This window comes from Crinia signifera, chromosome 2, assembly GCF_055691185.1.
Source record: "Crinia signifera chromosome 2, ASM5569118v1, whole genome shotgun sequence".
In the NCBI taxonomy this organism is placed as follows: Eukaryota; Metazoa; Chordata; class Amphibia; order Anura; family Myobatrachidae; genus Crinia; species Crinia signifera.
In genome coordinates, this window is record NC_139218.1 from 341,544,551 (window position 1) to 341,569,264 (window position 24,714).

At 44.6% G+C, this 24,714-nt stretch overlaps 1 protein-coding gene across 2 annotated transcripts in view; it reads left to right on the top strand.

The window, feature by feature from the left end:
- Positions 1–24,714, top strand: part of MAP3K12 (mitogen-activated protein kinase kinase kinase 12) — a 109,820-nt gene that overhangs the window by 33,568 nt on the left and 51,538 nt on the right. The window lies entirely within an intron of this gene.

Consider the following 24,714-nt stretch of genomic DNA (forward strand, 5'->3'; position numbering starts at 1 on the left):
GAGGCATCCTCGATCCCCCCCCCCCCCCCCCCCAATGAAGCATCATATATTCCTCCCCCCTAACCGGGGCAGAGCAGGGCAGTCCCTGCGGCATGTGTGATATCGGCAGTGGGGTCCCTGCGGCGTATGGGAACTGCTAGTTCCCTTCTGCTACAGGGACCCGCTGCTACCGTAAAAGCACCTTATCCTGCAGCTCCTGCTCCGGGCATAAGGTAATGGTGTTCTTTGCTCCCAGATTTCCCCCTCAGCCTGCAGAGGATGGCCGCTGGGCTTCCCGTGCACTCCACAAAGCTAGACAGCGGGATGCAGGGAGCCTCACATGGTGCCTGCGGACCGCAGAGCTGTGTGCATTGCTGAGATTGCCCGGCGTGCAGACACTGCATGCCATCTCCGTGCTGTGCCATGCTGTGTGCAGGGTGGGTAGGGAGGAGGGGGGGGAGAGAGGATGCCTCTCTCCCTCGTGCATATTTAATGAGCGGGTCATTAAATTTGCACGCAGCAGAACCACTATTGGCTCGGTCCTAAATACCGTTTCAAATCCTTTCAGACAGCGAAAAAATTGGGTCTGAAACGGGTAGGACCCTGCTTTTTTACCGTTTCCAAATACGGATTTTTGGAAACGGTAAATTCATTCTGTACCTTTCAGACCGCACGTATTACCATTTTGAAACGGTAAAAAAACGGCAATATACCAGGTAAAAAGTGCGGTCTGAAAGGGGCATCTGTTATCAGTGTGAATTATATAGTCCTGTACATTGGCTCGCTAAGTTAAAAGCAAGCCACTTGGCAAAACCATGGGGGTTATGCAGACCTGATCGCATGGCTGCGAATTTACAGGCTTCGCGATTTTCGATAGACTCTGCATACAAATGGATGGTAGCACACACACGCAAGGCCATCCTGCAAAATAATGCTGCAGATTTTTTAATCGCTGGCTATATGCAAGTTGATTTCCAGGAAGCCGACATTTAGGGGTGGTAACCTAATGACCTGTCGACCATGCCCCCTAGACCCATGTCGACCTTTCAGCATGTCAACCTAGTGGTGTCGACCTAATGACTGTCGACCTAATGACTGTCGACCTTATGCTTGTTGACCTAATGACCGTATCCCCTTCCCACAGCATGTGTGTGTGTGTTTGTGTGCACACAAATATCACTAATGCCCCTTTAAGACTGCACTTTTTACCCGTTATTTTGCCATTTTTTTTACCATTTTAAAATGGTAATTTGTGCAGTCTGAAAGGTGCAGAGTGAATTTACCGGTTCTATTGAACTGGTATTTCTAAACGGTAATAAAGCAGGGTCCTACCCGTTTCAGACCCATTTTTTTTTTTCATATACTGTTTTCTATGGGTTAAAACGGGTTCAGAGTTGTGAAAGAACCAAACTGCATTGAAATACAGTTTAAAGACATGCGGTGTGAAAGGGGTTTTATCTGGCAGACCCGTTTTTAGAAACGTTTTAAAATACCAGCTAAAATCTATGTTGAAATAGGAAGCAACAAAACTTGCATACAAAAGACACTTTGAGCAGCTAATCGATTTCATGGACTTCTTCATCAAAGCTAATTTTATCTCTTCACTAACATGTCATTTAATAAGTAGGCAACAGGGCCACCTCTGTGGCCCACCAGGGAGACCACTATGAGACTAATGAAGGTTATAAATAAGAAGTACTTTCGCATCTGAAGCTGGTTTCACATTGCAAAAACCTGCTTTCAACTCGATTTTGTAAACGTTTTTTTAAATGGGTCAAAAGCCAGTTAAACCCCTTTCATATTGCATGTTGTAAAGGTATATTGCAGTTTCAATACCATTTTTGTAACTTTAGATTCAACCCGTTTCACCCATAGAAAGCCATACAATGTCATTTTAAAAGTTTTTTTCCTGCTTGTGGGCGGGGATCAAGTGTGGTTATCATTTGTAGCAAATACCGTTTCTGAGCTGTTCAGACTGCAGGGAAAACGGCTCAGAAACGTGTAGGATCCTGCTTTTAACACGTTTCAAAATACCGGTATTTTGTAACCGGCAAATTGATTGGGGAGCTTTCACATTGCAGCTGGTACCGTTTTAACGCAGTTCTAAATCGGCAATATGCCATGTTAAAACTGCAATGTGAAAGGGGTATTACACAGCCCATAGTGACCTGGAAAGGTTCTAGACTACTTGCTAAAAAGGCAGGCGCCTTCTTGAAGATCAAAATGATCTAGAGACAGTGTGAATGGGAGGGACACAGTCCAGAAATATCTGTAAGGAGATGCAGTAGTGTGTTACTCTGAAATGCCACCGCCTGACGCCGTGCTATGGAATTGCGATGTTCTAGACTACAGAGCTGCTAATATTAGCAAGTGAAGATGCTGCCATTTAATGAACAGTCGCTCACTGGAGCTATTGCAAAATCAACAACTGCGCAAACATTAGTGGGCTATGGGCCTGATTCAGGTTGACTCAGTAAGCTGCGAAGATCATAGCTTACCTAGTGCCAGAGAGTCCACCCCGCCACCCTGTAGAATACCTGCCCCCCCCCCCCCCCCACACACACACACACACCGTTTCCCCTGGCAACCATGTGAGGGGTTGTGTAATACACATCCCCTCGCATGCCCCCGCTGCAGGAAAAATCATTCGATGGTCGCCAAACATCTAATGGCTTCTTTTGACTTTTAGCGGGATTGCAGCATCACCTTGGCACATGGGCATTACGATCACATGAGCAGTCTGCTGGTAATCGCTCCACTGGGTGATAATCGGCCTTTACATACAAACATGAATTAGGCAATATGTGCCAAGTAAATGCCTCACATTAGCAAACTCATCTATGTCACCCTATATGCAGAACAGTACTAGAACACAGGCTGCATCAGTTTTGACATTATCTAGTGCCTGGAACTTGGCCAATGGAAAGTTGGAGTTGGAGTTGATTTGCTGCTTGCTTATCACTCTCCACTTTATCACTTTTTGAAGCTTGATACATCTGTCCCTAAAGGAGATAAATGTGAAGCAGGAACAATAATAGTCTTTAAAACACAGTTAATGTTTTTTCTGTATTTAAGACAAAAAGTGGCTTGTGTGTATCTCCCTTTATTGCCTATATTGAAGGACTTAAGGTCATCAGTTATCCAGGTGGCATGGTCACCATGACAGCACAAATAGTGTAAGCTCTCCCGCTGTCCGTGGTGCTGGAATAATTGCTGAACTAACGTTGCAATTACTATTTAGCTATGCTTATTTTTAGTGCAGTTCAGTGGCCAGTGGGCCTGATTCAGACCCGATTGCTGCTTTATGAATTCACACAGCGGCTGTTTATCTGTATACTGCACATGTGTATGGGCCACAGTGCGCCTGCTAGTGAAAAAATTGCAAGATTGACAGTAATGTGGGGTACACACCAGGACGATATGGCCCAAAATGTATGTAAATCGGCTGTGTTTTGAGCCATTTTGCTGCCCTTTTGATGCGATCCCGATCCGATGTGCGGCCCCGTGGGTCGTTAAGTCTTTTCTGAGATCCTACCTGCTGCAGGTAGGATCTCAGAAACGACCATTGTAGTGGATGCGGGTCGCGATCGGATCGCAATCACATCAGGGGCTTTTTCTGTGCTGGTCGGCGGCTCCGTCAGCTTGTGAGTGGGTCGTACGTTCCTGTGAGGACCCACTCACGAGCAGGACCGTCCTGGTGTGTACCAGGCATAAGGCTGGCATCTGGGGTTGGTGATTGGCTGTATAGGGGGAGTGCTTAGAAAACTTCACGCGTACCAGCTCATTGTGCCTAGAAAAATGCAGGCGTACCCAGCGTTTTAGGGGAAGTTGTGTGACTTCAACTCCGGACCAGATAAGCCTACGTTCATCACAGCAGCCGCTGAGTAAGTTCCTGGCTAAAAATGATTTGATGGTGAATGTCTTACGAATGGATTGTGACATATTAGCTCAGTTGTGAAGCCTTTGAATCAGGCCCAATGTTACATTAGCAATGCATAGAAACATTTTTAATTAGAAAAATAAAGGAGATTTTAGATTTACATTCTACAGTTTCTCTCACTTTATAGAAATAATGGTACTTCCTCATCATTGCGGCCACCGCTTACGCCAGTTACATTAGCCAATTTCAGAATACCATCACTTCGGGCTCGGTGGCTCACTCTGCTCCGCTTCACTCACCACAACTTTACTAAAGGTAATAGATTGGTGGCGTGGACACAGGAGGGTGGCGTGGACCCAGGGTGGTGCACTGTATGCTACGTAAGTTCCGTAGCGTAAGCGGTGGTCGCAAAGATGAGGAAGTACCGAAATAATTGACTCAGTTCCCCATTAATATACACACCTGAATATTTTTCCATATAATCGGAAAAGCTGCAGTAGTTGTAACCAGTTCCTTGTCTCTAACAACAGCAGCTGCCATTACAGTATATCTGTACTTTATTACTGTTTCCGATAAATCTTTGTGTTGCTTTAAATGATGTGACCCAAAATCAAATCAATGACACTTTCTATTGTGTTGTATATTTTTATTCTAGCAGCTACATATGGTCATTTGGTCATACAGTACCGACTGCCCGGTGGATGTATCATTTGCTATTTTGTAGAGCCTTTGTTGTTACCACCTAAGGTGTGCCCTGATACACCATCCTGTATCATTTACATACAATGGGAATGGGACACAGTAACAGGTAGACAAGCAGTAGGATGCAATATTAGAGACCAGCAGTATGAACTGCACAAGAGCATAGAGAAACCAGGAGGATGCTGACACAGATGGTTAGACACCGATATACACACACACACACACACACACAGACACACACACACATTATAGTGTAGATCTCAGTCTCTGTGCTGTCAGTGCTATCTTTAGCTCTGACTTCATGCACTGCTGCTAGGATGCGTCTCCCTGGCAACGCCGCAGCGTGCCCTATCCCATAATACTCCTTTGCACTTGCTGTAAGGCAATCATGTGACCTACAGGAAGCAAGCCAGGAGACAAGAATTTCCCCAGGGGAAAGTGCTTCCATACACCGTGCGAACAAATCACTCCCCGCTCGTACATTATCATACACACCTTCATCTAAGACAGATTTTAGTTCTGGTAATCTGCATTATACAGAGCTGGGACCGTTTCTGCATTACTATAGTAGTGATACACCAAATCCAGGTTTTATGTGATTGCCAAGGATCAGCAAGGAAGGGGCTGTGCAATTGCATGTAATAAAAACTCAAATGCTGCAGGAGGCGTCTGTAGGAGATATACACCCCATTTATTGCAAGACGCAGCCTCTTGAGTTTTTCTCATTTTTTTTTCCAAAGCAGGTGTTTTTTTCATATGTTACCATCCAATTGGACATAGAGTAAAGGTGCCCATACACGTTACAATTATTGTATACAATATTGTATACAATATCGCATCTCATTGCATCTCGGTTTTGCGATGAGATGAGATCTAGTACAAAAACTGCTGCACATACTTTTTGTACTAGCTCTCATCTCACCCCAAAACCAATATGCGATGAGATGCGATATTGTATACAATATTGTATACAATAATTGTAATGTGTATGGGCACCTTTATATTATAATAGTGTGCCGAGTGTAGCAAGGCACCGTGCCCAAAGCAATGCCAGCACAACAAGCCATGTGATGGGAGGAGGTACAGTTAGACAATGTTGACAAATGAGGGGGGGGGGGGTGGGGGGGGGGGGGGTTGTCAGTCGCACAAGGCTATAATATTTATTCAAAGGACCCCTGTGCCTAGTAATGAAGAAAGGTGTGTACCACTTAGAATAGGGGTGTGCTACCTTGGGACATGGGTTTTGAACAGTATAGACAAAAAAAAGGAAAATAATGTCCTTGACAGGTGCACCTAAGAATTAATTAAAATATAACCTATATTAGTTTTATCAGTAAAATACTGCGAGATAATTTTAAAAAACAATAATGACATACAAAGGTGGGGATCACACATTAAAACTATGGTGGCAGGCAGAGATTGCTGTTACTGTTTGTATTGTGTTTATACGTTATGTTGTGTTTTGACCACAATGCTGTGGCTAACCACTTCTGCACAAAAGGTACTAAGTGATCAGTTGCGCACAACACAGAAGCAGCTTATCAACAATTTAAGGTGACATTCAATAACCACCTAATGTGAAGGATGAACAAGAAAAAGATAAAACTGTTGAATTAGCGCTGGTGTTGTTCCCATAAAATAATAAGTCTGTGTGAAAAGTCACAAATAAATCCAAAAAATGTCACCAATAATGGTTCCAAGGTAGGTAGGATTCCCAATCGTTAGAAATCCTCCAATAACCACGTCCTCTCAGCAGTGGTATAGAATATGAAATGACACAATAAAAAAGAAATAATAGTGCATAACTTTTAAACAGTGAAATTTAATAAAAGATGTGCACTTACAATTGATATGCAAATGAAAGCATATAGTTAAAAATCGCTCAGGGCAAAACTGCGGTCCAATATAGAAGTTCAGGGTATATGGTCCCACCAGGTCCGGATACTGGCAGAGGCTGGAGCCTTGGATATCCGCAACAGAGTCCGTGAGTGATGAATATATAATCAGGCAAGACACGCCCTCCAGCGTTCTGGAGTGAGTCTCAGCCCTTAACAGGCCCTGAGGAAGCGAATCTGCGAAGCGCGTGCCGGCTAGCGGTGCGCAGGCAGATTGTTTGCTTGTTTGTTATTTTTCTTACAATGTATTTTTGATTATGTGTGACCACAAGCTTCACAAGCCCTTGTAAGGGCTGAGACTCACTCCAGAACGCTTAATATCTGACCCAGTGTGCAATCTCCATAGTACACCTGGGAGCAGACAGTGCCATAACAGTGGCCCTTATTCTGCTTGGAACGGCCGGAGCCGCATATGCGGCTCCGACCGTGCAGGCGAATCCCCGCCTTCCATACGGATCGCCACGGCCGTCCGTACGCGGACATGTGGCGGTCCGCATGAAAATGGCGGGGGATACGCCTCCACCATCTTGGAGCAGCCCCCTGCATTCGATGGTCACCGACCATCGAAGGCAGGGCCGCACGCTCCACCAGCTCCCGCACCCATAGACCTCACGGACACTTGTCCGTGTGAAAGCATGTATGGGGGCGGGCAGCTGACATCCGGCGATGTCAGATGCCCGCCCCCAACACATGCGTCACAGCCTCATTACCATGCGTACGCCCCGCGTTTGCATGGGAACGCCCATGAAACGCGGGGCGTATGCATAGGGAAATGAGGCTAAGTAGACCCTCACGCCCCTATCCACCCCCTTTGCGGCGTTAAAAAAAATTGTGCGGCGATTTCGCCTGCACATGCGCAGAGTGCCCTCTGCACATGCGCAGAGCGAAAACATCGGCGGAACGGCCGCATGCGGCCGTTACCGCTTAGATCAGAATAAGGGCCAGTGTCATTCGGGGTTGTGATTTCCACCTGCTACCATGCAGTAAGGCACCCCGACCCTGTTTACAGCACAATAGCACTTTGTATTTGTACCAGTCGGAGGCTATAAGAGTTGTCAGAGGTCAGTGGACCCACTCTTTACTTGGCACCCCGTATCTGACTCGGCTCACAAATAACGTGTGGGGTCTGCAGACTCACACTTGCCGTGCAGAAGTGGTTAGCCACAGCATTGTGGACAAAACACAACATAACGTATAAACACAATATAAACAGTAACAGCAATCTCTGCCTGCCACCATAGTTTTAATGTGTGATCCCCACCTTTGTATGTCATTATTGTTTTTTAAAATTATCTCGCAGTATTTTACTGATAAAACTAATAAAGGTTATATTTTAATTAATTCTTAGGTGCACCTGTCAAGGACATTCTTTTCCTTTTTTTGTCTATACTAGACAATGTTGACATGCTGACCTTTTTAATGTGTAGACCGTACGTCTGTCAACCAATAGCGGTCGACATTGACTGTTGACCCTATGACCCATACCCTCAAAATACAATGGTGTAAAGGACACAAGTAAATGCCACATAATGCACCTTTCATGCCCGAAAAGCACATGTAAGGAATTCAGATGTGAGCAGAACACTATTACTATTCTGGGGAAACTTAAACTGAATCCAGAATCCTGTGCAACTGCTGTTCATAAAGTTAAACTGTGTAATGTATGCAATCCAATTATCACTAATGCCGTGTACCTGCTACACATTCATTCTAGAGGCTTAATCTACAAAGGTTGTTAAATGAGATATAATCCGTTAGATCCAAGAGGGCATGCCCAGTATTGAGCCAACTTAATCTGAAGAGCACAGACTGTCCCTGTCTACAGCGCGAAGATCAAAGCTGTGTTATTCTCCAAACATACAGGGGTAAAAGTGTGAATAGTAATTTTGGGGGGAGAAGCAGCTTCAGCGTCGTCATCTGCACTGTTACTGCTTCTTCCCCATGTAAGAAAGCTGTGATTACTGGCAGATAACAGGGCTGCTATGCAGCATGGTATCTACAAGATGCTGATTGAAGGGGACAATGGGGCAGATGTATTAAGCCTTAACAAGAGATAAATGCAAGGGTGATAAAGAGAGATAAACATCCAGCCAATCACCTGGTAACTGCCATGTTACAGCCTGTGTTTGAAAAAAGTCAGTAAGGAGTTGATTGGCTGGACGTTTATCTCTCTTTATCACCCTTGCATTTATCTCTTAAGGCTTAATACATCTGCCCCAATGGATGAACAGTCAGCAGCATTAAGTTTTCCGACACCTGCAGCTATCGATATAGACGGCTGTAAAAGTCATTGACCATGCTTAAAAAGGTTCAGAATTGATAAGGACCAAGGAGACTGATATTTAGACTTCAACACATGTCAAAGTTCTGTAAGTTATTTGGAAACGCTACAGCGTATTTTGTCAAATTTTATTGTGTTCGAGGACTGCTGTTCTAAATATCATTCCATGCTCGCTGGGAAAGATTAAAAGGTATCCCCGTACACGGTCTGTTCTTCTTTGGCAATGGTGATTGCCGCTTCTAATGGATCTAGTAAAAGGGGGAAGTCTGATGATGTGTATTGTTTTCCACCACTACTACACAAATATGAGATCCCCATGAATCAAACAGTTATTGCTATAATAATTAGTCACTACAGAGAGAAAGGCAACACAGTGTCAGAATCCACATGGCATGGCATGTAATACTATGTTGCTAGAGTAAAGGTCCCCATGCACTTGTCTGAGCTTTAATTCCCACCCGATTTTCCTTGAACTTCCCTGGCCGGATACGGTCACTAGGTCTACAAGCATTGGGTTGACAAGCATTAGGTCGACACCACTAGGTCAACATGCATTAAGGTCGACATGCAGGAAGGTCAGCATGACTGAAAGTCGACATGGGTTAGGTCGACATGGTCATTTGGTTGACACAAGCATTAGGTCGGCATGGGGTTTTTCACATTTATTTTGAGCCGACGTGTGCCGACAGGTGGTATTTAATGCCAGTAGGGTGTGGCGGGAGAATAAAATGGTTACGCTCGGCATGGTGCCGGAATCATGGTGAGCACATGTGAAAAACCCCATGTCAGGTTTGACTGTCAACCTAATGCTTGTGTCGACCTAACCCATGCTGACCTCCAGTCATGTCGACCTTAATGCATGTCAACCTAATGGTGTCGACCTAATGCTAGTCTACCAACATGCTGTCTACCCAGTGATCCATACCCACCCTGGCAGCTTCCCGGGAGTCCTCACATCTGATTTGGGACTTGATGTGCCATTTTTTTACATCCATCACATCACATCCAATCACATTTGGATTGGATTTATTGCATGTAAAAGGAGTCCCCCTAGGAGCTGCCGGGGGAGTTCAAGGGAAATCAGATGCGATACATCGCAGGTGCTAAAGAGTATGTACCGATGATGGGTCAAATCGCACTAGTGTATGGGTCAAATCGCACTAGTGTATGGGTCAAATCGCACTAGTGTATGGCCATCTTACAATACAGGTCACAAAGGGCCTTATTCTGGTTGGTGCGGTAATGTCCGCGTGCGTTCGTGACGCCGATGTTTTGTGTCTGCGCATGTGCAGAGGCGTCTCTGCGCATGTGCGAACGGAACGCATGTCCAAATTCCGCATGAAATGTGTACACTACGAACAGGGGGTGGAGAGGGGCGTGAAGGGCTGTTTGGCCGCATTAACATATGCATACGCCCCGCGTTTCATGGGCGTTCCCATGAAAACGCTGGGCGTACGTATGGTAATGCGGCCGTGACGCACCTGTGGGGGGCGGACATATGACATTGCCGGATGTCAGCTGCCCACCCAGATCCATGCTTTTGCACGGAGAAATGCCCGTGTGGTCTGAGGTTGCGGGAGCTGCCTGGCCACTCGGTCCTGCATTCGATGGTCTGCGACCATCGAATGATGGGGGAGGTTCCCTGAGATGAAGGAGGCGTATTCCGTGAAAAATACACGTGCGGTCCGTTCGGACAGCTTCTTACCGCGTACGGACGGAGTTGGCGATCCGTATGGAAGGCGGGGTTTAGGATGCACGGTGCTGGCCGCATATTCGGATCCGGCCGCACCGATCAGAATAAGGGCCAAAGCGACTGACATTCTGTAACAACATACCGCAGCCCAACAGGATTACGTCTTGGCTACGCATATTCTAGACTCATATAAATAGTACTAGAATACAAACTGCTTGTGCTCGTCTACATAATCTGCTTTTTTTCTACTACTGACATTTTATTAATTATCATTTATTTATATAGTGCCAATTATAGTACCGAGAGCAGCCCTGTAGAATTTGTAATCATTCTCATCAGTCCCTGATGATGGTTAATGAGCTGTTAGACAAATATGCAATTATCTGGTGTTCTGTCACTTAGATCTTATCTCACATGCGCAGTTGTTCAGTCTCGACCAAGAGATGTCTATTGGTCACGATGACGTCTCTCAGGGTAGCAGGAGTAGCTGGGCCTAACGGCTGCACCATTTCCTTCTACAAAAAGTTTGTGGTCCTCCCAGGATGGACATTCGATGGGGCGATGACCAAAGCAGAGATTGTAGTGTCCCAAGGGAGTGACCCTACTTGCATGTTCTAGCTAGAAGACAATCCCCAAAATTTGCCAGCACGCATCTAGTCATCGTCTTATTTTTGGGTGGACAGAGAGAACAGCCATTACTATGATAAGAAATGTAATAATGATACATCATATACAAGGTTTGTGGCATAAAATTGGCCAATATTATAAGCCTACCCATCATACTTCTAGGTAACCTAACATTAGAGGGGTTTACCATACCCCTATAGGGGGTCATAATACAGCAAAGCACGCCCAAAACTACCGGTGCTCTTCATTTCTATGTTGTAATACAACAATAATTACCTGCCTTGCGAGTTACAAAATTCTGTATAGGTGATCCTTTAAAGGTGGACACATCGTTATGGACAACAACGTTTTCTATACGAGGGCAGAGTAGTACAGTCCTTCAGGCACCTACTGACCGGCACCAGTTTGTTGTGTACTATATAAGATGTCCCTGCAGACTTCTGTATGGGGGAAGACATGACACCAGCTAAAAGAAAATACACCTGCTGGAAATTAGTAACCTTGGATCTCACATAAGGAGGCCTCTAGGCTGAAGTGCCAAATCTGAGTTTCCATGGGATACGGTCACTAGGTCTACAAGCATTAGGTCGACATGCATGAAGGGCGACCTGACTGAAGGTTGACATGCAGGAAGGTCGACGTGACTGAAAGTCGACATGCATTAGGTTGACAGGGTCATTAGTTCGACATGCATTAGGTCGACATTCAAAAGGTCGACATGGGATTTTTCACTCTTTTGAGCTGATGTGCCAACAGGCGGTATTTCATGCCCTGCCATCCACTAGGGCATGGTGGGAGAATAAAATAGTGTGACCGAAGCATGGCTAGCACAGCGAGGGGACGCGGTACTACGTTTCAGTGTCCGTGTTGACATTCGGGACAAAAAAAAGAGAAAAACCCCATGTCGACCTTCCCTATGTCGACCTAGTGGTGTCAACCTAATGCTTGTTGACCTAGTTGCTGTCTATCCAATGATCCATACCCATTTCGATAGCCTCTATTATTAATCTTTGCGCTTTCAGCAGGTTCCCCATTTCTCACTCTATTGTAACTGCAGCTGATTCCTTACCTTGTGCACCCTGACTATCGGCAAGCCTTAGTTGGATACATTACGTAACTGATTCTTACTCTTCTACCGATGTCATGGTTCTGATCCTAGGATTGTTTGTTTCCTCTATCATCTCAATATCAGTGTATATTAAAAAAGAGAAAAAACTTTAATTAACTATAAACCTGTTTTTGAAGCAGCTTGTCCACCCAGCATGATGCCCGCGAAGATCCTTGCACAGTTGATTTTTCTTTGATATAATATGTATCCTTGAACCATATTTAAGTGATTATATTCATACAAGCCAAATAACGCAGCACAAACAAGCTCTTTCCTAATAGTTCACATGTTGCTTAGATACATGTTGCACTTTCTTTATACACCTCGCTCAGCTCTTATATAACTTCAATGCAAAATGCAATGCAATAAAAGAAAGGTTTTTTCTTTAAGAGAAAATGTTCTTGGCTACATTGTACACTACATCCAGTTGTATCAAATACTTATGTGTGTTGTCATTTCATTATATAGCCATCTTACATTTTCTTGCTAATATTTATCATTCAGGAAGCATACAAACATTATGGTAGGGAATTTAGAGTAATGGGCCCCATACATCTACAGATCCATTGTCAGATTGGGCTGGTTGGAACAAAATCCTGGTAATGGATGAGATCAAATGACCGTTGATCATTTGCTTTGAAATGCTGGAAAAGTGTCAATACAGAAACTGTCATTCAGATATTACCAGCTTTTTGCTCCAACCAGCCCAATCTGACAATCGATCTGTAAATGTATCGCCACCTTAAGCTCATCGGTTTGGGCTTATTCCATAGTATTTGCGTTTGATTGTGATTATATAAATAAATAGTAATTATTATTAATATGTGCAGCATATTTTTAATAACTAGAATCCACGTAAAATATAAACATCTTGTTTACAAAAAGATACAGGCATTTAATAATGGAATATTCATTGAGGCATTTGGAATGATGTCACTTTCTGATTTTCATGATTGGCTGTTTATCATTTAAATACAAGGCTGTTCACCACATGTCCTGATAAATGTCCTCATTAGACCGAACACACATCGACAAAGGAGGAGTGTAAACAGCCAAAAATAATTTTCTTTTTCCATCTTCTACATCCTTTATGTATATTTTATGGAATTCCTTTTTTTAATCATGTGTTGTTGTTTTTTTGTTAATGTTTTTCAATTGCAAAATACAAAGATTGAAACAAGAAAACATGAAAATTTTAAAAAAAAGTTTCAGTAATATTAAACTTCATACATATGTGCATAGGAATAAATAGTGCAACACCTGCATCAAAGGTATCACTTGCAACCCAGTCAGCAAGTGACTGAGGGGTACGTTCCATACATGTTCGAGCTATACACACACGTGTCAATGTAAAAGAATTACTAAAGGTGCCCATTCAAGGACCATTTAACGGATCCGTTCGGGACTTAAATAGTACACATCGCATCGCATGTCTTGTGCATGCAATGCGATGTGATGAAAGCTAGTACAAAAAGTATGTGCAGCACATACTTTTTGTACAGTACAATGAGATGCGCGGGAGTGCGCATCTCATAGTACAGAACGGACGGTCCGGGAACGGACCGTCTATGGGCACCTTTACATAAAAATGAGTGGAATGGGATGGATTCCTGCAAATCCAGCCCAGATATACATATACATGGATTCATCAATGGAATCTGTGGGGGTTATTTTGGTTCACTCTTTCTGACAAATTCCTTCTTAGATGGACAAAACCATGTGCACTGCAGGTGGGGCAGATGTTACTTGTGCAGAGAGAGTTATAGTGTGTAAACACGGGCAGATATGGCTTCCGATGTTGCCGATATAGTGAACATTGGAAGCTATATCGCATGCAGATCGCATGCTTTTTTAGGTCTTGCGAGCCCGATGCGCTGCCGATGTTCGCTCCCGTGTGAGTGTAAGTCGGCCGTCAAATAGAGAGGGCTGCCAAGACTATATAGTGCAGATCTGCACTATATAGTCTAAATTGTGCCCCTCCATGCCCCTCTGATCATATCGGGACTCGCATAGCACGGCATATCTACCCTGTGTACACACCATTAGATTTGGGTGGGGTTTTACTTCAAAGTGAGATCTAAATTGCAGTGCAAAATAAAGCAGCCAGTATTTACACTGCACAGAAACAAAATAACTCACCCAAATCTAATTCTCTCTGCACATTTTACATCTGCCCCCCTGCAGTGCACATGGTTTTGTCAATCTAAGAAGGATTTTGTCAGAAAGAGTGAACCAAAATAACTCTCTGTATACCAGTGTGACATACATAGAGGTTTTGATGGTTTTCCAGAAGGTCTGCACCCGCGGGCACCACCAAAGCAAATGCCAGAAACCAGCAGCGGGGCACAACATTTCCGACAGGGCACAACATTTCAGACTGGTGGAATTACTTGTTTTTACAGACCTTTGAATTTTTTATCTGTGCTCTGCGCCAGCCCTTTGCTGTTTTTAATATTTTGTGTGTTATCCACTGGAACACTGTTGGAATATTATGAACTATTGGATATTTTACATTGGAGAATAAGATGCCTTTTTGTGGCTGATACATGTGTGTCTGGAAAATACATCTTTATATACATGAAAACACCTGAATTGCTGTGAGTTGACTATGCCCTTTGATTCAGGGGTGGATTAAGACAAAGGGGCCCATGGTAAGGGGGTGTATATTATATTGTACATGCCTCCCAACATGACCCATTCCATGAGGGACAAAATGTTCTGTATCTGGACTTTCCTCTAAATATATGATTGGTGTCACTTGTGTTGAACTATATAATTTATAATAAAAGGAATTCAACACAGGTGATTGCAACCATATAGTTAGTAGGGAGTCAGACAGCATTATGGGCCTTATTCTAGTTCACTCTTTCTGACAAAATCCTTCTTAGATGGACAAAACCATGTTTATTGCAGGGGGCAGCTGTAAAATGTGCAGAGAGAATTAGATTTGGGTGAGTTATTTTGTTTCTGTGCAGGGTAAATACTGACTGCTTTATTTTTATACCGCAATATAGATTTCACTTTGAAGTAAAACCCCATCCAAATCTAACTCTCTCTGCACAAGTTACATCTGCCCCACCTGCAGTGCACATGGTTTTGTCCATCTCGTGCAGCCCACACACGCGCCGATGCTGGCGGTGCGATGCTGTACGATGGGGTGCGTGCTCCCGCGGCACCTCATCGTACAGTACAAAAAGTATGTGCTGCACATACTTTTTGTACTAGCTTTTTCTAGCACAGCATCGCATCGCATGCACATCGTATGCACAAGGCATACAATGCGATGCTGTGTGTGCTAGTTAAGCCCACAACGCACGCTGGAATCGGTGCGTGTGTGCGCTGCATAAGAAGGATTTTGTCAGAAAGAGTGAACTAGAATAAGGCCCTTTGTCCCTCCTGGAATGGGTCATGTTGTGCTGTATGGATTGTGTATATTAGATTTATACCAAAAGAAGCACTTTGTAAAGCTCCACCTAATTCAGAAACAATTATTTGATAAAATCTCATTTTAGTAGAACAAACACAGCGTAAACAACCTTAATATACACCTAGAAAAATAAAATCTACTGTATCATAATCATGTCACATACAAGAATAGCAGCAGTCTCTGTACTAATAACAGTAACCAATCCACCTGAACTAGTTGTTACATACTACGAATGTGACTACTAAAATTATTGCACCACTTACCTGTTATTTTGTATGTATGTCTGCTTTTGTCCTGACCGGAGATGACTGTATCTATACAAATGATGGTTCTTATCTGTAAATGAAAAATTATTGTTGTTATCATAACTTGTAAAACCCAATAAAAATACTTTTCAAAACAGTAACCAGGAGAGCTAGTGATGTCACTGTGCTCAGGGGAGGGGCCCCCTGACAGAGGGGTGCCAGGGGTACAGTATCCCCTGCATTCCTTCTTAATCTGGCTATGCTTTGATCACTTCAGCCGCACACAAATATGCACGGGTATGTTTTGCCTTGCCCACGTTAAGTAAGCATGAGGTATGTGTACAACATTTTTGGTGTTCTATTATATTGTTGCACATTGCAAAAATATCATACCAACCGGCTCAAAGAAACCTTAATTGGTTTACTTTTATTATTTTAAGTGTGAGTTAGGGTTTGCCGTTAATCACAATACATTCCTCTGCTTACTATTTGGAGAATTCCCCACTTGCTTTGAACAATACTACATATTTGTGAATAAAAATATTTCTGAGATAAATAGTACCCATGAGGTAAACCGGGGCTAGCAAAACCGGTCCTCGAGATCTAGCAACGGTCTACGTTTTCCAAATCACCTAGCTGGTGCACATCAACTGTCACATTTTCAAACATGCTGCATTCATTCCTATTATAGACCCACAGGTTGCCTGAGAAACATGACCTGTTAGTAAATCTCGAGGACAGGTTTGGCCATCCCTGAGGTAAACTGATTTATTTTATATGGTATTGATGTATTATGAAAATAATATAAAATCAATTAAACATATTTATCCTAATTTATTTAATTATAAAGAACTACAGTGTTGTACTCTGTAGTCAATATTTGCACAGTGCACCTGTAGTTGTGATGTTGTTGGGCAACAGTAAAATACATTACGCGATTTGGGCCCGATGTCACCAGATTCCAGCGGATCGGACCAAGAATTTGGGTGAAAGCGTCCCAAATTGCAAGTGTATGACATCCGATTGGATCCGATGCGTGGTCCCGAGCGCATAGAATCCCGATGCGTGGTCCCATAGCGCATTGAATCAGAGTCGGAGGTCAGACTGGCTGCACATAAGATAAATCTTATGTGCAGCTGTCAGAGGCACATTCCGTGTCCTAAGCACCAGTGATGTATCGCATCTGATATGGGGCGTGGAGCGGGGTCCAGTGTGCTGTTAGCGTGGTGTGGTGGGAAGAATTTTAAAAATCCTATTCAAAAGACTGGGTGGCCGCTGATTGGCAGAGAGAGCTCTCTTAGCCAATCAGCGGCTGTCCAGTCTTCTGAATAGGATTTATCATATGTAAAAAAAATGGCACATCAAGTTCCAAATCTTTGTGAGCTCTCCTGAGGAGTTGCCGGGGGAGCTCAGGGTAAATCGGGGCTGAATTGTCCTTAAGACAAGTCGGCCTAATGTATGGGACCTTTAGGATGATGGAGCATAGTTCAGCAATTAAACCAAATTATCACCTACTGTATAATGATGTTATGTGGCTGCTTTAACACCTGCTACTCTGGGTTATAGACATAATATGTTATAATTAGCTATAGGGAGATAGGACAAATTGATGGTGTTTGTGTTTGCACAAAAGCCTGTGAATTTGAGGTAATTGGGCCCTTTGATTTAAACATGATGCTATTAATATGTTCATCCATTCATTCATGACAGTGTTTGTAATTGGAAAATCAGGGAAATTAAGAGCACTCTCCTGTTTTGCCCTATATGATTATGTCATACCTCCTTTCCAGCTGCTCTCATTCCTTTCGGGGGCTGAGCCAGTTGAACGTTGGTTGCTTAGTCTCTATGTACAAGATGAAGTGCACAGCTAGGAGGAAGTCATTTATTTAAACATTCAAAATCTGTCAATACAGCAATTGAAATATCGGACAATGGTCCATTATGTTCCTGGATTACAGTACAAGACAATACATCTGCCCCCATGTCTTATGGAAGTACAGTATATGTGGTACAATGGGAGACGTGATCGTTCTGGGAGTGTCAAGATATTTGTTCTTTTTTGCATGGACCACCCTGATATCTTCTGTATTGAAGCAATGTATATGGGCTCCATTAATTACTGATACATATTGCCAGCAACGGGGACCCCACAAGTGTTAATTCAGCCCTTGTTTCCTCTAACACTTGGAGCATAAATTATTTGAGTTGGTTCTGGTCCACCAATCCATGGCACCCCTGCAAGTGCCCCACTGCATCCAGTTTGGGAACCACTAGTCTAAATCAAGGAAGACCCCCATGTCCCTTCACTTTCTTCATCCTCTTTATTCATTTACGACATTAATAAAAATAAACAGCATTTCAGGAGAAAAATTTTAATAGTATAAATTAATGGTATCCATTGTATCCGATGGGCTGACAGACAATGTCTAGTCTAGTCTGTGTGTATAACCCTGACCCTTCCACAACTCTGTGAGCGGACATCACAGGCCCTCCCTTAAAACGCGGCTCCCTTTAAATCACCTTGTGAAGGGTTTGTGATTGTAATCGCTGATTTTTTTATTTTTTGCTGTTTGGCATCGCGCAAGCGTGCTGTGATCCATACACATGTGCAGTTGTTCAATAATTGGTCGCTGTCCAAAATCGCACAGCAGCGATCAGGTCTGAATAGCCTGCACTCAATCATTTTTGAGCCAAAAAAGGCTTTGATGACCTAAATACACCTACCTAACCCTGCAGAATGTCTTGCAATATATCGCCATTCCTGCACAGAATCAGGTGTATTACATGCATGAAGTATAAAAGAGAAAGAAACCGCATCTGAGCTTTTGTTTTCAACATCGTGGGCCTAATTCAGGTTGGTTTGCAAAAGCAAATGCCTTCTTTAATGGACAAAACCATGTGCACTGCAGGTGGGGCAGATGTAATGTACATTTGGGTGGGGTGTGTTCGAACTGAAATCTAAGTTGCAGCGTAAGAATAAAGCAGCCAGTATTTACTCAGCACAGAAACAAAATAACTCACCCAAATGTACTGTAACTCTCTCTGCACATGTTACATCAGTCCCACCTGCAGTGCACATGGTTTTGTTCATTAAAAAAGTTGTCTAGGTCCACCTTTCACATGGGTGTGGATCATATTGTCTACAGCAACTAGGTTGACAAGCATTGGGTCAACGCCACTAGGTCGACATGCAGCAAGGTCAACATGGGACACTATTTTATTCTACCACCACGCCCTAGTGCAGGGCTGGGCAATTGCGGCCCTCCAGATGTTGAGGAACTACACATCCCAGCATGACTTGCATCAGTTTCAGCATGGCCACATAGCAAAACTAATGCAAAGCATCCTGGGATGTGTAGTTCCTTAACATCTGGAGGGCCGCAATTGCCCAGCCCTGCCCTAGTGGATGGTAGGGCATGAAATACCGCCTGTTGGCACACGTTGGCTCAAAAAACACGACCTTGCCCATGTTGACCTAATGACTAGTCGACCTAAACCCATGTGGACCTAGACCCATGTCAACCTTCCTGCATGTCGACCTAGTGGTGTCGACCCAATGCTTGTCGACCTAGTTGTAGACAATATGACCGTATCCCTTTTCACACCATCTATGGGTGGTTCCAGTTCCTTGCGAGTATAGGTTGTCTACAGTGCTGTAAGTTCATCCCAGTTGCCTGGAGGCAAGATAAATATTGGAGCCCCTCCAATAGCTCAGTCATTAAGGTGTCTGTCTCCAGTAAGACAGGCTTCTAATACAGGGTGACATTACCCAAAATGATTTTAGGAGGGGGAGTAAGTCACAGAAGTGAGATTGACAGCTTTCAATTAACTGATTCAAACTCGCAGGGGAGGAGAGGTGCCCCCTTGGGAGCAGGAGCTTGGTGGCAGATGACTCCATTGCCTCCCAGAGTTCTGCCTCTGGTTGTCTATTTGCCTCCAGCTGTATGAAAGTACAGGAACATCTCTCATTTTATATTTTGCTTGGCTGAGTAGATTATAGAGGCACTGCCATTTTGCCAAGCAACAATGCAAGTGCTACATTACCCATAATGTCAAAGTTTATAATATTTGTGTGAAGATGATTAATGATTAATTTTGACTTTTTTCATAAAATGTTTGCATTTAATTTAAAATAATTTACTCTCTGCATCAGTGACCATAACACAAGCGAGGTAATGCATCGTGTGTGGTATTTTAAGTAGCAATGGGGTCTGGCAGCTATTTTTAATTCCAAACTTGCTACTATAGTCTAAGTGACTCACTGCCCACTAACAAGAGTCTCATGGGTACTTGAGGCTGCTGGTGTAGAAATAGCTCATTGTCTCTAACTAGATCATTTGCTCTCTGCCTGCTGGCATGCTCTTACTTAGCTCCTGCAAAGATGGAAGATGTCAGGCATCTTCCATCACCATGACAAACTATAACAACATTGGGTGAAATCAGACTATATACAGTAGCATATGTGTACATGTAAAATAACCAGAGGCTTAGCAATGACTGCATGTATTGTAACCAAAATATTCAACATATGATATACTGTAGGTGAAAGGTAAACTGTATTTAAAAAAAAGCGTTGCTACACATCTAGATAAATTATGGTTCAATGGTTTTGTATTTTTATGTAGCCTGGTCAAGCCATAGATGCAACAGCGCATTATGGTACACAGGGCAGCAATTAGGGGGTGGACATCCCCCCGGACCAGACAGTACCAGCTCCGGAATGGCAGTTTGATGAATGGGGCAATGGGCCCTGTCCGGTCTGGCGTTCCAACATCTGGACCGGTTCATTTTTTATTTTTATTCTTACCAAGTTTTGATTCTGTTTTAAGTCTTCCTCAGGCTCCAGTAGAAATCTGCATTAAGCGCAGCCTGTAAGCTTTTTGCAGAATGTCAGGGGCTGTAACTGAATAGTCCCAATTAGCCCATGGTTACGTACCGCTATTAATTGAATCCTGTCCTCTTGTACCTTTAGTACAGGTGGAGTAGGGTTATTTGCTTAACTTACTTAAATATGTGCAGAAGACATCATATAAAATGTAGATACTGCACTTATTTGCTCAATATGATTACTGACCCTACCAAAGGGGTGACAGAATAACATTACCAAAAAAAGTGGTACTTCCTCATCTTTGCGGCCACAGTTTACGGTACGGAACCTACATAGCGTAACCCGCACCACTCTGGGCGGGATGTATTAATATACATTGCCGCCCTTCGCGTAACAGCCGCCACGATGCTGCCGCATATGTACTAACATATGTGGCTAGCATCGGGTTGCGTTGACGGAGACTCCGGCAATACCTGCGATGTGGTCTGCGGGGGTCTCCGTCACCTCCCTGCGGCTGCCAGCGTCCCCCTGCATCTCCTCCTCCCCCCTGAAATGGATGTCCTCCCGGCTGTGACACCTTGGGGAGGAGGAGATCAAAGGAGGACGGCAGGCGGCGAAAGAAGCCCATAGGCTTCTAGAGGGTGGCGATAGGCTGGTTTCACACACTCCGGCTCCTGCTGGACGGCGAAAACCCGCACGGCCAGGGAGCCGTGCCGCACACAGTAGATTATCATGGAGGGGATGGCCACAGCCCGGCAGCCGTCCCTTCCAGTGGCGGGGTCCGGCTGCAAGCGTGCGGCCGGGCCGTGGCCGTCCCGTGTGAATGGACAAAATAGTGTCCATTCACAACTAATGTGTGCGTCACGGCTCCCTAGCCGTGCGGGATTTCACCGTCCGGCAGGAGTCGGAGTGTATGAAGCCAGCCATACCCTACAATGTGTTGACGGGGCGGCGGGGTTTTAATACATAGGGAAATGCGGTAAAACGGGTGTTTTACCGCATTTTCCCGTTAGTACATCCCGCCCATAGTGTCCACGCCACCATTACCTTTAGTAAAGTTGTGGCGAGCAAAGCAGTGCGGTGCAAGACACCGAGCCCACAGCGTTGCGAGCGAACAATGGGGCTATTCTGAAAGCGGCTAACGCAACTGGCGTAAGTTGTGGCCACAAAGATGAGGAAGTACTAACAAATATGAAGTACCACTTATTTTTATTTAGCAATAGACAAACACGTGTACGCCTTTGTAAACCCCTTCACTGAGCATCGTACAATACCTCTAGATTACCTCCTGTACACTCTGCATCCAATACATTCCCTTCCCCAGCAGCCCCCTCCCTCCCCCAGCCTCTGTGATAATAGCAGCCCCCTCCCTCACTCCTGTATGCGCGGCGCTCCTCCCCTCCATGAGATGATGTCAGGCCAGGCTGCACATAGCTGCTGCCGATCTACCTTCACCTTCAGCGGACATGTGGCCTCGTAATAGCAGCAGCCGGGGACCGAAGAGATGCCCTCCCCCCACATTAATATTATAATAGAAAAGGGGAGAGGTGAACAGGGGAGCTGGGCTGGCAGCATCATACAGGACACATGTATAGTAGTAGGCACACCGGCCGGGTGTAAGGGCGGATGCAGGCAGCTAGCCACGCTTCGGTCACAATGGTTAAACTTTACTCTCAGCTTGCCACAGGTTTATATTCCTCCTCCAGGTAGATGCGGACCCAGTGCATGATGGGGAAAGGTCCTCTAGGCGAAGTGGATCTAGCTACCCTAATGCTCAGGCATAGGGGCGGAGCACATGCACAGAAAAGTAACTGAGCGATGAGGGCGCAGAGAAGACCACCGCACACATTACAAAGCACGCTGATAACCAGCCCATTTCTGTGGGATATAGTACAGACAGCACACGGACACGCAGAACATGTATTGGTGTACAGGAGAGGCAGTACTGTACTGTGATCATAGGCGTGCGCAGCCCATTTTCTTAGGGGGTGCACCATGGGGGGGGCGTGTCCATCACCATCTATTGGGCGTGTCTATCACCGCCTATGGGTATCAATACAAACTAAATAGGTGACTTAGTTATGTATATGCACTTCAGAATACTAAAAACAGGGACAGTGCGCGCTGAAGGTGCGCTGCAAAAATTTACACTGTAATGCCCATTACACATAATGCCCATTACATATAATGCATTGCACAGTAATGCCCATTCCACATAATGCCATCCAACATAATGCTCATTCCACATAATGCCACACACCATAATGCTCATCACACAGTAATGCCCATTCCACATATTGCCACACATCGTAATGCCCATTCCACATGCCAGGGCTTGACAAATTTTTGTAAAATAGGGACCATAGAGACAGTGTGCGCACCTAAAATTGACACTGTAATGCCTATTACACGTCACACAGACATTACATAGTATAACACATGCCATAATGCCCATTACATGTTGTGCCTCACACGGTTATGCCCATTACGTCTCAGACTATGATGCCCATTACACATTATGCCACACACCATAATGCCCATTAAACATTATGCCACACACCGTGATCTCCATTACACATTATTACACATTATTTGACACAAGTGATGCCCATTACACATTATTTGACACAAGTGATGCCCATTACACATTATGCCACACACCATATGGCCCATTACATGTTGCGCCTCACAATGTGATACCCATTACAAGTGCGCCTCACACCGTGATACCCATTAGACGTTGTGCCTCACACCGTGATACCCATTACAAGTGCGCCTCACACCATGATGCCCATTAGACGTTGTGCCTCACACCGTGATGCCCATTACGTCTCAGACCATCATGCCCATTACACATTAAGCCACACATCATGTTGCCCATTACACATTATTTGACACACGTGATGCCCATTACACATTATGGGGGGGAGGGACATGACAGGGGTGGGCGGGGGAGAGGGGAGTGTAAGGAAGGAAAGGCTGGGAAGAGCAAGGGGAGGATTATATATATGTAAGTACAGTATGTGTGTGTGTGTGTGTGTATATATATATGTATATATATATATATATATATATATATATATATATATATATATACAAACTCATAATGTCCTTGTAAATGTGGAAGTGCTGCCTTACTTTCACTTATGTGGATGCCTGGTGGGGCAGACAGGCTGTGCACAACGTGACTTCTACAGCACTGCAGGACAGGTCCTCCACACCTCCTTTCTTCTTTCTGCAGCCTGCGTGCTCAGCCAGTCACTGAGACGCAGGCTGCTGTGTCAGATACAGTATGATTGGACAGCTGAGCCATCGCTCAGCTGTCCTGTCCTATACGGCGCTGGCACCCTATATGGTGCTGTCAATCAACTGCAACTAGGTCCTGGGACGGTGGACCCGGAGCAGAGCGCAGCGCAGCGCGATGCCGCGATAACTTAACTAAACACACAGCCTGTCCCTGGCAGGCGTCGGCGCCCAGTCATTAGGAGGTGCCTGTGCACCCCTGGCACCCCCCGTGTGCACGCCTATGACTGTGATGTATAGAGAGGTGGTACCCAGGGAAGGATATTAATCAGATACAGCAGCACATTATTGTGGTACTGTATATAGGCAGGGCTGACTCTGCCATTAGGCAGCTGACTAGGGGCACCTGAATCTTGGGGGTAGCCCCTGAGCCTGACTATGAGAAAATTAAGGATAATTCTGAAAGAGACATCCATGTTGTTCTAACTGCAATGCCTAGTGGTGCTGAAAGAGGGTTGGTAGATGACCGCATCCCGTAGAGATGAGGCTGTAAAGAGACAGAGAAATGAGCTCCTGCTGGCCCCTCCAACAGGCCTGGGTCCGGGTAAAGAGGGATGCGGTCATCTATTAGAATGAACTTAGGTCTACAGTCATTAGGTCGACCCCACTAGGTCGACTGGCAGGAAGGTCGACCTGACTTAAGGTCAACATGGGCCAAGGTCGACATGACTTAAGGTCGAATTTGCATAAAGGTCGACCTGAGGAAGGTCTACTAGTCATAAGGTCGACATGGGGTTTTTCACTGT